This window comes from Wyeomyia smithii, chromosome 3 (genome assembly GCF_029784165.1).
Source record: "Wyeomyia smithii strain HCP4-BCI-WySm-NY-G18 chromosome 3, ASM2978416v1, whole genome shotgun sequence".
NCBI lineage: Eukaryota > Metazoa > Arthropoda > Insecta > Diptera > Culicidae > Wyeomyia > Wyeomyia smithii.
Window position 1 is genome coordinate 9142938 of NC_073696.1, and position 15323 is coordinate 9158260.

Below are 15323 nucleotides of genomic sequence, written 5' to 3' on the forward strand. Positions count from 1 at the left end.
AATAGAATAAGTCAACAAATAAGGGGCAAGAAATGATGGGGAAAATTTTGTTTGAAAATTCATCTGACAGTTGGCGAATGATTTGCATGCAGATCTAAAAAACCAACAGTGATATTGACATTTTTACGTAATTTTTTTGCTAATCGGCTTTCATTTGTTAGGTGATTAGGTGGTATAGGTAAAAGCGTTTCGTAGAAGTTCTTATTTTAAATAAGAATGTTTTCGCAAGTTTGTGTGATTTGCCAGGAAGAACTCTGAGTCATTCATTATTTTCATATCAACACTGATGTGCATATGGAAGCCAACCTGCTTGTGCTTGGTTGATGGTCCAACTCTGTTTTAACTACCTTTTTTATTATGCCGACAGATTTGTCTATTGCTATATTATATAATAATTTTAACCTTAAGTCGCTGAGGGCAAGGTGAGCGTGATTGTTGATACAGGTTTGTATGTCTACTTCAATTTTCGTTCTATTTTGTGCAGCTAATCTTGGAAGAATCAGCATAGTTTTTTACTGCACATATGGGGAAACATTATAAGCGACATTACCTTACTTTGTATTTCACGTAACTGTCAGTTGCCTTTATTCAATTAGGAGGCGAATATTGTGTTCTTTCTCGCAATCTGATTCAGATCTAGGCTCGGTTAGACACCGTCATCTATTTGAAAAGCTAAAAAATCCTGCCTGCCTCTGAATGCCACCACGGTCTACAGGAGGGTCTAAACATAAACCCCTTGAAAACAGTTCTAATCCCATTCAGTAGACGAAGGAAGATCTCCATCACTCCTCCAGCACTGAAAGGAGTTAGACTGGGCTTCATCAATGAAGTCAAATACCTCGGAATTATTCTGGATAAGAAACTGAACTGGTCTGCACAACTGGATCATGCCGCTAAGGAAGCGACCTTGGCGATCTGGACCTGCGGAACTCTGTTCGGTAAGACCTGGGGACTGAAACCAGACTTGGCACTCTGGTCTTACAAGACCATTGCCCGACCAAGAATCACCTATGCTGCCCTAATGTGGTGGCCTTTTTTTTTTTTTTTTTTTTTTTTAAAGGTGGCGGGGAAATCTGCAAACAGACACCTGAGAAGAGAACTCAGGGTGTGGGGATGAGACTAGGGGAGAGATGCTGGGGTAGTTACACTCCCCCAGACACCTACTTATCCCTGTCCCGGCCCACTAAAACCCCTCCAGTCTCCAGCCCTGGTCTTCCCGGAACGACGGTTAAGTATTACGTCGGGAAGTGGCTTTTGTGCGTGATGCACCCTCTTTACTCTTATAACCTCCTAGCTAACTACCTGGAGACTGGTAATTAGCTACCACTGGCGTGTTGGTGGTTGACCCGCCACACACGTTGCAGCTCCAGAACAATCTGAGAGGCGGCCGCACAGACCGCGTTCCAGATGTCCGGGTCGTCGCACATCCTCCGGACTAGATTGTCCGGAGTAGTGCCAGGCCCGCTCACAGCCATCATGTTGCTCCTCGCTCTTACGAAACGGGGGCATACGAAGAAGACGTGCTCAGCAGTCTCCTCCTCCTCCACGCACTCGGGACACATGGGGGACACCGCGTGTCCGAACCTGTGCAGATATTGCCTGAAACAACCATGGCCTGACAGGATTTGTGTCAGGTGGAAGTTCACTTCGCCATGTCGTCTCCCGACCCAGCCGGATATCTCCGGTATGAGTCGGTGCGTCCATCTGCCCTTTGTGGAATTAGACCATTCCCTCTGCCAACGGAGCATCGAGAATGACCTTCTGGTACCTCGTATGCCCCTTGTGTCACGTTGGTCGAAACACTCTCTGTCCTCCTTGATGGCGATGCTGATAGGCATCATGCCGGACAAGACACATATTGCATCGTATGACACCGTACGATACGCACTCGCAACTCTCAGGCACATGAGCCTGTAGGTACTTTCCAGTTTGCCACGGTAACTGTTAGTACCTAGCGCTCTGGACCACACTGGCCCACCATACCTAAGTATGGACGAAACCACGCTGGCAAGAAGTCTTCGCTTGCTGCCATAAACCGCTGAGCTATTGGACATCATACGAGATAGTGCTGCAATAGCCGATGAGGCCCTCTTACAGGCATAGTCGACGTGACTCCCGAACGTGAGCTTGTCGTCCACCATAACCCCCAAGAGCTTCAGGGATCGCTTCGAGGTGATGGTGCAGTCTCCGACTCTGACCACCGCCTGTTGCTCCGATTTACGGTTGTTCACAACCATGACCTCCGTCTTATGATGCGCGAGCTCCAGTTTCCTGGAGCGCATCCAGTCCTCGACCTTGCGTATACAGTGCGCGGCCGTCAACTCGACCTCCTCGATAGACTCGCCGTAAACCTCCAGCGTTATGTCGTCTGCAAAGCCGACGATCACAACCCCTACAGGGAACTTGAGTTTTAACACTCCGTCATACATGACATTTCACAACACCGGGCCCAGGATAGAACCTTGCGGAACTCCTGCGGTAATTGGGACGCACTTCTGACCCTCCTCTGTGTCGTAAACAAGTACTCGATTCTGGAAATAATTTTCCAGAATCTTGTACAGCGACACCGGTACATGGATGCTCCTGAGCGCGAGCGCTATGGAGTCCCAACTGGCACTATTGAACGCATTCTTCACGTCGAGCGTGACGATTGCGCAGTAGCGTATTCCCCTTCTCTTGCGCTGGATTGCTACCTCCGCCGTCTTGATGACGGAAGAGATTGCGTCCAGCGTGGACCTGCCCTTCCGGAAGCCGAACTGGTTACTTGCCAGACCGTGTACACCCTCCGTGTACCTCACCAGTCTGTTGAGGATGATCCTCTCAAGCACCTTGCCCGCGGTGTCCAGCAGGCAGATAGGCCTATATGCCGATGGGTCCCCTGGCGGTTTCCCAGCCTTCGGCAATAAGACCAGTCTCTGCCGCTTCCACCTGTCCGGAAAGAGACAGTCATCCAGGCACCTCTGCATGACTGCCCTGAACAGCCCGGGGGCCGTTTTTATCGCCAGCCTGATCGCCAGGTTAGGGATACCATCCGGTCCCGGTGCCTTGCTCACCTTTAGGGATTTGGCGATCACGATGAGTTCCTCATTCGTAACCCTTGCCTCCTCCCCTGCCTCGACACGGCTGTCGTCGCTCACGGATTGGATGCTCGGCAGGTTGGCCGACCATCTCTGGTCTATGTCTGAGATACTGAAACGTCGGACGTGAGACTCGACCGCCGGAGGCCAAGGACTTGGCTCGTGGCGTGGAAAGAGTCCCTCGATGATACGCTCCAGCATCGCTGGTGATCGCTCTGCAGGCGCCAGCGCGCCTTTAGTCTTGGCCATTACGATCCTGTAGGCGTCACCCCACGGATTTGTATTGGCACTCGCACATAGCCTATCAAAGCAGGCCCTCTTGCTGGCCTTTATCGCACTCTTTAGCATCGATCTTGCCGAACTGAATGCTGCGCGGCGCTCTGTCCTCTCTTCTTCGTTTCGCGCACGCTGCATCCTCCGTCTTGCACGGAGGCACGCACTGCGAAGGTCGGCTATCGCGTCCGTCCACCAGTAAACCGGTGGCTTTCCATTCCTAGGTTGGCGAGTCCTAGGCATGGTGGCGTCGCACGCCCGCGATAGCATAGCAACTAGTTGGTCAGTAGTCGGGCGAAGCCAACTGTCCCCCTCGCGCTCCCTTCTCATTGCCTCTTCGAATACCTCGGCATCAAAGTGCGATGTCTTCCACCCGCGAACGGTCGGAGTGTTGGCTCTACCCGTCGCTTGCCCCCTCTCGTTGTTGTCTACACTAAAACAGACCGCCTGGTGGTCGCTATTAGTGTAGCCATCGTCTACCCTCCAGTTCTTGATCAGTCCTGGGCTGGAGAACGTCACGTCGATGATCGACTCCGCACCATTTCTGCTAAATGTACTTTTGTTCCCAACGTTGGCCAGATCTAGGTTGAGCTTTGCAAAAGCCTCCAACAGGATCTGGCCCCTCTGGTTCGTGAAGCAACTTCCCCACTCAACAGCCCAAGCGTTGAAGTCGCCCGCCACCACCAACGGCGTTAGGCCCGTTAGCTCCATGGATAGGAGGTCGACCATCTGGATGAACCTTTCGGTAGACCAACGTGGCGGAGCATAGCAACTGCAGTAGAACACTCCGTTCACCTTAGCAACTACGTACCCTTCTTCTGAGGTTGAGACAACCTCCTGAACCGGGAACTTGCTCGTCGTACATATGGCCGCCAATCTGGACTTATCCGCAACCCAGTTACCGTTTCCGGGAGGGATGCGGTAGGGGTCCGATATGACGGCGATGTCCGACAACGACTCAGTGGCTGCTTGGTGTAGCAGCTGCTGAGCCGCGAAGCAATGGTTCAGGTTCAGTTGCGTCACCCTTACGCCCGTGGTTTCGCAGCCGGCTTACCGGCTGGGCACCTGGGGCCTCCCATAAAGTGTTTGGCGTCCCGTTTCCCGGAACATACCATGCACTTGGGAGACTCCCCGCAGTCCTTTGCTTTATGGCCTGCACCTCCACATCGCCTGCACAGCTGGCTCCTATCGGGCCCCTTGCAGGTCCAGGACTTATGTCCGCCCTCGAAGCACCGGAAGCAAATGTCTGGTTGCTGTAGTATGCCCAGAGGACATACCGACCAGCCGACCTTCAACTTGCCCTCTTTCAGGGCCAGGTTAGCGTCCGCCGACGGTAGTCGGAAGGTAGCTACCTGGGTCCCCGCCGGACCTTTGCGGAGGCGGATTGACTCCTTAGCCACCTCCACCCCGCACTTCGCTTTAAGGGCTTGTGCAATGTCGCACCCCTCAGTGATTTCGTCCAGGTTTTTAAGCTGGAGAGTCACTTCTGAGGTGAGTGCCCGCACTTGCACCTCCTTCCCTAGGACCTTTTCGGCTACCGTTTTGTAGGTAGCCCCCTTGTTCTTGGCGTCCTTCCGGAGCTCAAGTATCATCTCGCCAGTGCGAGATCGGCGGATACTCCGCACATCCGCCCCCAGATCCTTGAGCTGGGTTTCCCCCCTCATCTTCTTCAAGACTTCTGAGTACTTCGACCCAACCGTCTTGAGTATGAGGGCATCACCCCTACTCCGCGCCTTTTTGACCTTTTTTGGTCCTCTGGCTGCTCCGCCATCATGACGCGTCGCACCTTCCCGACGCTTCCTACCCTCTACGGTAGTCCAAGGATTGCCCGTAGCCTCCACCTGTGCCTTTTCCGCGGTGGACCTTGAACCGGTTGGCGTGTGTTCCCGTGGGAGTAGCACGACCAATCGTTTCTTGGTGTTCCCGGGGGCCGTTTCCCCCGGGGACTGCCTCGTTCGCTTAGCGACCTGCCCCGTGGAGCAGACCGACGCGAACGAGGGGGCGTCTGTCTGCACCTCTTTAGATGCAGTCGCCCTCCCGGTCCTGGCCGCTTTCTCGGCCGCCTTCACCCGAGCTACGAGTTCTTCGTGCTCCTTTCTGGCTTCATCAATGGTGCTCCGAAGCAGGAGGAGGCTCTGCTTCAGGTCGCCAGCGATGTTTCGCCTGTTCGCCGAGAACTCGATTATGGCATCGAGTTGTTCAGACAGCGCCGCCACTCTTGGCCGCGTGTCCATGCACCTTTCGACGGCCTTGACTAGCAAGGGACCGTCCACCGAGATGTCTGGTGTGGACACCGACGGATTCGCCGTTTTTCCACCTCCAGACTTCGCCGCATCCGTCTCCGCCTTCTTCTGCGGAGACCGCTGGATGCCACCTCGTGCGAAGGGATTTGGTAACCCCTCCGCACCCGTCTCTTTTTGGTTCTTCGAGCTCATTTTTGTTAATTGGGTCCCCCTTCCAGCCGCTATCCTTGTCCATAGATGAGAAGTCGCTTGTATGGTCCCATGGTAATCTATGCCGAAGCAGTGAGGCCATGGGTAAGGGGGTGTGGTGGCCTAAGGTGAACGAAGTGACTGCGCAAGCCAAACTCAAAAAAGTTCAAAGTCTTGCATGTCTTTCGGTTACCAGCGCTATGCGAACAACTCCAACTGCAGCCATGAAAGCAATGTTCTCCCTACTGCCTCTGCATCTTCTTGTGAAAAAAGAAGCAAAACTTGGCGCTCTAAGGTTGCAAAGGAGGAAAACTATACTCGAAGAGGATCAAATCGGCCACCTTCGCATACTTAGGGAGTTCAAACTAACTCCGCTATTAACTACAGTCTCCGACTGGATGGACGTTAGGACCAACAGGTCCAATTCCGCTATCAAAAGCGAACTACTAATTTGGGAAAGGCTAGAAATAACATCCCAATGGCAACAGGTACAGGGTTGTAGACAAGCCAAACAGTTTATCTATCCAAACCCTGGAACCGCCAAAAAGTTACTTTCGTTCGATTATCGTAGTGAACTACGGATAATCACGGAATTCCTTACCGGACACTGTCCTGCTTTTCATCATTTAAAGAAAATTGGTGTAGTGTTTAACGACACCTGCCGATTCTACAAATCTGAACTACAGAGTTCAGAGCGTTTGCTTTGCTCTTGCTTCCTCTAGGTACAACTTCTTAGGAAGCTACCTTTTAACTCCATACCAAATATGGAGCTCTAATCCCAAGCAGGTCATTAGTTTCATCAACTATATTGTACCTTACTGGGGAACAGGTTTACAACAAAACAGTTCTACTCCATCAATGAGTACGAGCAATCCGTAACCTGTGCACAGCAATCGGGGCTAGCCACAAAAGACAATCAGCAAGACTGTCGCAGTGGCATTTCAGTACCCAGTGCCCTTCAGGCATACAGGAATAATCCTGCCGGGTACTGCTGAATCGCTATCTCTATCGCCCGTTTTTTTTTTTGCTGCTGCGCTCAGCCAGAAATTCTGGTTGTATCTCTCTTGCATTAGTTTTGCGTCACCTAGGCTTAGAAGGTGCTATGTGAACGTTATTGGGCTTACGGTGTGATGTAACACCATATCCTTGATCTCCTTCAAAGATGGAGTAAATTCTGATGTTCAAATGATGGCATTACTGGGGCTTATTACGGGAGTCACTTCACGGTGAGAACGAAGTGAAAAGAAAATCTCACGGTGAAAAAAGACGCGTGCAAAGCAAATGGGAATCACTTTCACCGTGCCTATTACGGTTGTGACCTATTACAGAAGTGACTCCCGTGATAAGCCCCACTGTCATTGACCTGGCCGAAAGAAGTCCGTGAGTTCAGGAATAATCGGACTAGCGCAAATTTTGGGAACCCCTCAAGACACCGAATCAGGACAGTTGTAGTTTAATCCATCTGCTACGGAAGAAGCATACCGCGAGGCACACTGGAAAGCAATATAGAGACCTCTACTCAGATAGGAACAGTCTGACCATATGCAGTCAGCAATCATCATAGCTCTCGCGGGCCTGTTATTGTCGATACTGTAGTCGATGTCCTCAAGACTTTTTTTAGGTAAGTATTTTCGTTATGTTAACCTTTCTCTTGCTGATGGCTCTTTCATTTCCAGTGCCTGACCGTTTATGAACGCTGATTTGTCTAGCTCAGTCGTACTGCCTACTGTTATCGATCCAACAGTGTTTTCTCGTTCCTAACACTAAACCCGTCAGGACCCAGAGTATAGGGCTAAAAATAGGATCTTCCATTCATTCAGGGCCTATCATGACAAGTATCTTATCGATAGCAACTCCTAATGGGTCTTTACCTCCTACTACTGGATATCCTAGAGGTAAAGCCGCCGAAGCATCGTTAAAAGTCTGATGAATTCGGAACCGGCCATATGCAGCCAGCAACGTCGGTGCGGTTTTCTTTAGGAGTACTAACTGGCATTCAGCTACGGTTGCTTTAACGTCTACGATTTGGCAGAAACGTGGCTCACCGCTAACATGGTATCAAATCGATGCATGATACTTCGTTTAGCGCCAAGACCGGTCACATAAACAAAGCCTTGGTGTTTCATTCCGATTCAGAACTCGAACTTCTGTTTAATTATACACAGACTTCGCAGCCAACTGTTTAGTATACAGGACAATTGCGGGGCTAGTGCTACGATCCTACTGACGATAACAGTCTTTTTCGAGACGAGACTCGAACCCATGACGACTGGCTTGTTAGGCCAACATCGTACCTCGAGACCAACTGGAAGGCCGTGTCAATTGAATATGTTGAAGCGGGCCACTCTAAAGCTAACCCCCTAAACTAATACCGTATTGAAATTGACTAGATCAATAATTTGTTATTTTTGTCCGGACGGATTTTTAGTCTTCTTAAACTCTATTATTTGTAATTTGAAATCGGATTAACTGTTTCGGAGACATGACTAAAATAGTGCCAAAATATATATTAATAATTGAAGTTAAATAAAGGACACACGATTAATCATCTGATTCTGAACCAGATTGTGATTCATCAGGTTCTGACTCAGATGAGTCGACCTCTGAATCTACGTCTGTTTTTTCTTTCGCTTCATTTTTCAATAATTGCTTCACTTCTAAATGAAGCACTTGATATTGCTTTAAAGTTGGTTCAAGATGCTGGGAAATTAGAAGATTGTGATCAGCAACCTGTTCACGATGGTGTTTATTACGGGAGTCACTTCACGGTGAAATATATTTCACTCTCACGCTCACTTCACTTTTTTAGACCTATTCCCGATTCCACCTCAGGTAATGTGACAAAAATCACCTCCGTGGAGTGAGATTGACAGTGAAGTGAAATTGAGAATAGGACAAGTGAAATGAGATTGTTTACCAGCTCAAAAATCTCTAAGTCCCAGAAAGTCGTTTTTTCCCGTTTTTTTAGATTACACCAGATCTTGACGTGTTCTGCATTTCTAAGACATTCGGCATCAAATAAAAATGTTTTTTTCGGTATCGAAAATTTCCTGAACTAGTTTGCATTTTTTTCATCGGGCAAAAAAATGAAAAATTGACCGCTTTAAGGCACGGATCAAACTCTGATTCGCTTCGTTACCGAAGAATAAATCCAATATTTACCATTAGATCACAAATCAATCAACTTTAAGACTTATGGCAGCTTCGTGAAATCATTTCACCGTTCAAAATGGTCGTGAAATAATTCCACGCGAAACGTCGCTTTTTCCGTTCTCACTTCACTGATATGACACTCATAATAACCCAGATCCACGGCAGATGTCACTTCGCGACGTTTTTCTGACTTACGTGAGTCCCGTAATAGGATTTTGTTCACTTCACTCTGATTTCACCGTGAAGTGACTCCCGTAATAAAACCGATGTTTCGGTTTTTGTTTTCTCGACTGTTTTTCGTTGCAAAATTGTTGCGGATGGTTTAATGGTTTTGTTGCTCCGTTCTTGGGCCAACATCCTTCTCATGGGAAGAATAGATTTCTCAGTAATTTGGTGGCCATGGATAATTTCTTATGTAAAGCTGTGGGCATATTATACCACCAATATAACTCCACGTGCGTCCCAGCTGGTCTCGAGGTACGATGCTGGCCTAACAAGCCAGTCGTCGTATGTTCGAGTCCCGGCTCGGGAGAGAATGTTAGTGTCAGTAGGATCGTAGCGCTAGCCCCGCAATTGTCCTGTACATTTAAAAGTCGGCTGCGAAGTCTGTGTATAGTGAAACAGAAGGTCGAATTCCGATACGGAATGTAGCACAAAGGCTTTGCTTTATAACTCCACGTATAGCTCTGCTGCTTCCAAGCAATAAGCTTTGAAAGCCTCAGTATTCAGTTAGCTGCAGCAAGAAACAGGTATTCTGATTTCATGTCCTTTCTATCAGATCGTTGATCTACACCTGAGTTCGTTTTGGATCTGCAAATAAACGACGTGCGGTGTTTCCATTATTTAAATTGCCGGAGCTATAAGGCTTGGGTCTATCGATAAGCAGACCCACTCGAGTTCGAAAATCGTCCTGAATCCGGTTTTTTTAAGTTCCTTATTTCCTCAATGTTTTAAAATCAAATCGGTATCCGATGTGTATATAACATTCAAAGCTTCAGATCCACGCGTAGAGTGAAGACATACCAAAATTCAATGACTCTCCAATGACTGGTATAGACAACATCAACTCTAGCTCATTGAATTACGAATATGTGGTCTTGCAAATATGACAGCACAACGCCGACGTTGTCTCGTTCAACACATTCGTTAACTTACCGTCCACCATGGTCAAATAGAGCTGATACCAAACAATGATCCTTTTACCACCGATTTTCGTATCAAAAGGCTTCTTATTTCAATCTCTGCTTCCATGCGTTCGTATTCCTCCTCAATCACCTAATAAAAATATATATGATTTAAAATTCAAACCAAAATTAGCAGTATATAACAAAACTGTATGTTTATAGGACAACACGAATATGGTGACCCGGAATGCTCGTTATCCCTAAAAATATCTGCGTCTCTTTCACTGCCTGATAGATGTAATGGTACCAACGAAGTAAAAAACACGTGAGCCTTTATTTTCTGAATTAGAGCCCTGATGCTCTCGCATCGCAGCCCCTTTCGATGGTAAAAAAAGAGCTTTCAGTATTGCGTCAGCATAATAGATTTGCGCCAAACCTTAATATCAACTTCTCTGTTTTTATCTAAAAGTGCTGGTAGCGAACCGCAACGTGCGAACTCGGACTTCGTCGACTTCAAATGCCTCTTCCGGAAGATGATATTAGCACTTTATGGTATGAGAAATACTGATCTTTAAGAGGTTCTCGTACAAAAAGATATGCTTGCTTGCTTACCCTGATTTGAACTATTGTTGATGGAGATATTGCTTGCGCCTGTCCAGAAATTTTGACGGCTTGCCTAATTGAAGTGGCATTATCTTTTTTTCTCATGCTCATTTCGCAACAAATGATAGCTACTCGAAAGTATATAATGCAACGAAAGACAATCGACTGAACATATTCAGTCTTTTTTCTTTTCGTTTGCATGCTGAATTCTTCGAAAGGATTTTTGGGCCGTCCACCTTCCAGTGTTATACTATCGTCCAGCCATGGTTGAAACCTTACCTCGAAGTATTCCGCCTTTTTTGAAGCCTGGTTAAAACTCTTGGTGAAAGATTTCCAAAATAATGTAGAACCTGAAAAATGTAGAAAAATTCCAGGCTTTTGAAAAAAAAACACGTGCCTATTTTTTCTTCGTGACAGAGCATCTTTGATTCTCTTTAAAAATTACTTGTCTTTTTATGCGTGTTTCTATAAAAATAATATAAGAATAGCGTTATTCGATGGTACTTTTTATAGTCATTTAAAAGATTGTTCAAGCTTACCATTACCCATTTGGGATTCTTGGTTGTGTGCACTAGGAAAAAGAATCAGCGGCTACACTTAAACGTTGTGGTCTTCACGTTGTTTATATTCGAAACAGCCGTTCGTGGAGCACGTGTTCCATGCCTACTACGGTTGCATGAAGCGTATGTACCTGATACGCAATCAGGATAATTTGTGTAAAAATGTCTTCTTGGACATATGTTAACAGTTTCTCTGAAGACGTCGATCACTTATGTACGTGCATCCTGTAAAGCTACAAGATGGTCTCAAGTTATGTAAAGCGTAAAGCATGCGATCAGCAACCTTTATTGTAGGTTAATTGAAGGTAATTGAAGGTTAATAATTTTCTGGCATCAACACCAGCAGACATTCTGTGCGGGATGCAATCAAATTCTGTTGTAGTTGTCTAATTTTTACCTCATTGAGTTAACCCCCCACTGCAGAGCAGCGCAAAGGCTGTGATCAGCATAACCGATTTTGAATAACAAACTGCCCTATTAGAACGCATTCACAAAAGCAGTTAGTTCGACTATGTAGAGCTCATATGAAGTCGATTCAATCAATCAGCATGAACAGAATTTCGTCGTCTCCCAGCTGCCAAGTTGCAACATGATGCAACACGCAACAGCGAGCAAACAAAATCGCTTGATGTTACAAGCCGCAATACGGTTAGGGGTTAAATCGTTGCGTGTGTGAGAGCACCATCGGTGTTTATTCGCTGGATACAAAAATCGATTGTGAATTGTGGAATAATTCGTCTAAAGAACATTACAAAATGGTAAAACTGAACAGAAAGGCGTGGCCTATTTCGTAGCACCCTTCGACTATAAAAGAGTGTTTCTGGAAAAACTAGCTACATTCATTAGTCGAAAGGTGAACTGGATGGACCGTCCACAACGTTGACAGCAGTAGCAGCAGATATCAGCACTCAGCAGTAACAGAGGATAGCAGCGGGTTGCGCCTGTGGCTGCCTTCAAATTAAACAAATCACTTGCCCTGTGGTTGGTCACCACGTCTTAAGCCTCTGCCAGGCTGAACGCCAACGCGAGCGACCGGGCGAGATTTTTGCCGTATATCAGCCAACACTTCCTCTAATGGAAAAGTTGGATTCTTCTGTTCAGAAGAATATTACTGTCGGTAATATTACAGAGATGCGATTGCATTATATCTGTTATGGAATTGAACAATTGTTCTTTTGAGGACAAATAAAACACTTAATTTTTAGAAGTAATAGCTTTGGGTACCAGAGTAGCAGTATGGTAACAGCCTCAGCGGTAGGTGCAGCCGGTACTTCCATGAGGCCGATGTTATAAGGAAGTAAATGAAAGCGGCACGGCGAAACAGTTCGGGTGTGCTTAGACGCGCGTCATTTATCGTTGTTGATATTATTCCCCACATGAAACGACGCGCTTTCGTACGATAGCGGCGGTATTAGCGGTAGATGCATTTGCCAACACTTACTTCATTAACGCCGTGTCTAATATTCAATGTGAAAACACCTTTCTATTGTGTTGGCCGTGCGCATTAGGCCTCTGCCAGGCTAAACGCGAAAAGCAGCGTGAACCAATTCGCCCGGCCGTACGTTAATGTACAGCCGCAAGTAGAGCTATACATTAACCTACGGCTGGGTGAATAGAATAGAATCCCTAACTACGATGCCGTTCCTGAATGCGAAACCACTATTTTCCTGCTATCGGAGCATCCTTACCGGTTGAGGGTTTCGGCCTTTCTCCGGTGAAGCTCTGCCTTTTTGACGTAGAACTACGTTTTTCTTTAGCCTACCACATAGGGAACTATTACCGAAAAGGGGACGAAAAATGTCCCTTTTTAAATGCTTATAAATCGGTTTGTTTTCAACCGATTTCCTTCATTTTTGCAGCAATTGTTTAGAAAATTATACACGCATCCACCAAAATGTAGAAAATTGTTGATTGATTATGCAAACTATTGTACTATTGATAATTGTCAAGCCTTGTTTAAACAAAAATTACGTCCTCTGATTGGTCGTTATATGATTGCTTCCCAAGCACGGTCGACAGAATCATATACCTTGCAATTGAAAACATGCTATTTGGCCTGTTTCAGCCGAAGCCGCTCATAATAGTACTAGACAGCCACAACAGCAGTCGTCCTCCCGCAGCAGCAGCACTAGCCCTCTGGTTGGTCACCACGTCTCAGGAGCAGCGCGGTTCTTCTCAGCGTGCCTCGCCAGACTGCCATTATTCCCCCGTGTTAGGGCAGCATGAAGATCGTCATCACCAAATCCAATTTTGAACAGCAAAATGCCTTTTTTCAAGGCAAATAAACAAGTCATTGAAAGTTAATAATTTTTGACAACGTAAGCAAGCATTCTGTGCGGATTCTAACAGTTACATCTGTCGCGGCCGTCTAATTTACAGAAGGTGAAATAGCTTCCACAGTGCATGTTGTCCGTGTATCTTAACTCCCCCACTGTTGGGGCACAAAGGTTGCGATTAGCAACCAATTTTGAACAGCAAAATGCCCTTTTTCAAGGCAAATAAACAAGTAATTGAAGGGTGAAAATTTCCTAGCATCAACACAAGCAAACATTCTTCGCGGGATCCTAGCAATCAAATTCTGTTGTAGTTTATTTAGTTAATACCCCCACTGTTGGGACAGCACAAAGGCTGCGATCAACATAACCGATTTTGAATAACAAACTGCCCTGTTAGAGCGCATTCACAAAGGCAGTTAATTCGAATATGCAGAGCTAATATTAAGTCGATTCAATCAATCAGCATTAACAGAATTTCGTCGTCTCCCAGCTGCCAAGTTGCAACATGATGCAACACGCAACAACGAGCAAACGAAATCGCTTGATGTTACAAACCGCAATAAAATACGGGTTAAAACCGTTGCGTGTGTGAGAGCACCATCGGTGTTTATTCGCTGGAAACAAATATGGAATGCGAATTGTGGAATAATTCGTCTAAAGAATATTAGAGAATTAAACAACTGAAAAGAAGGGCGTGGCCTATTACGTAGCACCCTTCGGCTATAAAAGAGTGTTTCTGGGAAAACTAGCTACATTCATTAGTCAGAAGGTGAGCTGGATGGACCGGACCGTCCACAACGTTGACAGCAGTAGAAGCAGATACAGCACTCAGAAGTAACAGCGGGTTGCGCCTGTGGCTGCCTTCAAATTAAATAAACCACTTGCGCTATGGTTGGTCACCATGTCTCAGTTGCAGCGCGGTTCTTCTCAGCGTGCCTCGCCAGACTGCCATCATTCCCCCACTGTTGGGGCAGCATAGAGATCGTCATCACCAAATCCAATTTTGAACAGCAAAATGCCTTTTTTCAAGGCAAATAAGAAAGTCATTGAAAGTTAATAATTTTTGACAACGTAAGCAAGCATTCTGTGCGGATTCTAGTAGTTACATCTGTCGCGGCCGTCTAACTTACAGAAGGTGAAATAGCTTCCACAGTGCATGTTGTCCGTGTATCGTAACTTCCCCACTGTTGGGGCAGCACAAAGGTTGCGATCAGCAACCGATTTTGAACAGTAAAATGCTTTTTTCAAGACAAAAAAAAAACAAAAAATATTGTGAATACTATGGGGATTTATGCCGTGGTGACGATTTGGGATATTGCTTAGTTGAAATGATGGGATAATAGATAAATGGGTTGATGGATTTGGGATTTCCCATAACCACGTGAAGGTTCCCGACCACAGACATAAATTTCGTACTCAGCACGGCACAAAATGTGAAAATTGTCTTTTACTCCAAGTAGTGCAGTATTACTTTGTAGTGTTGTATTATTCTCGTACGATAGACTCCCAGCCTTTATTGAGAAATCAATCAAAAGTTTAGTAGTGAAATAAGATGTCAAAGTATATGAACACCAAAAACAAGCGTGATGCTCGGAAACGCGCGAAGAACCTGCAAAGGGGAAGTGCGTCGAAGAAACCAAGAACCAGTACTGAGCGTTCTCGGTCCCTGCGAGCCAGAGTGGCAGCAGACGGCGGTGAAGCGAGTTCAACCACTGGTTGGGACGCCGGTGAAGGGCCTTCTACTCGAGGTAGGAGGAATTTAACAATTTTTATAAAGCATCAACTTTTATCGAATACTTTTGTGTACTTATACTTGGAAGAACCA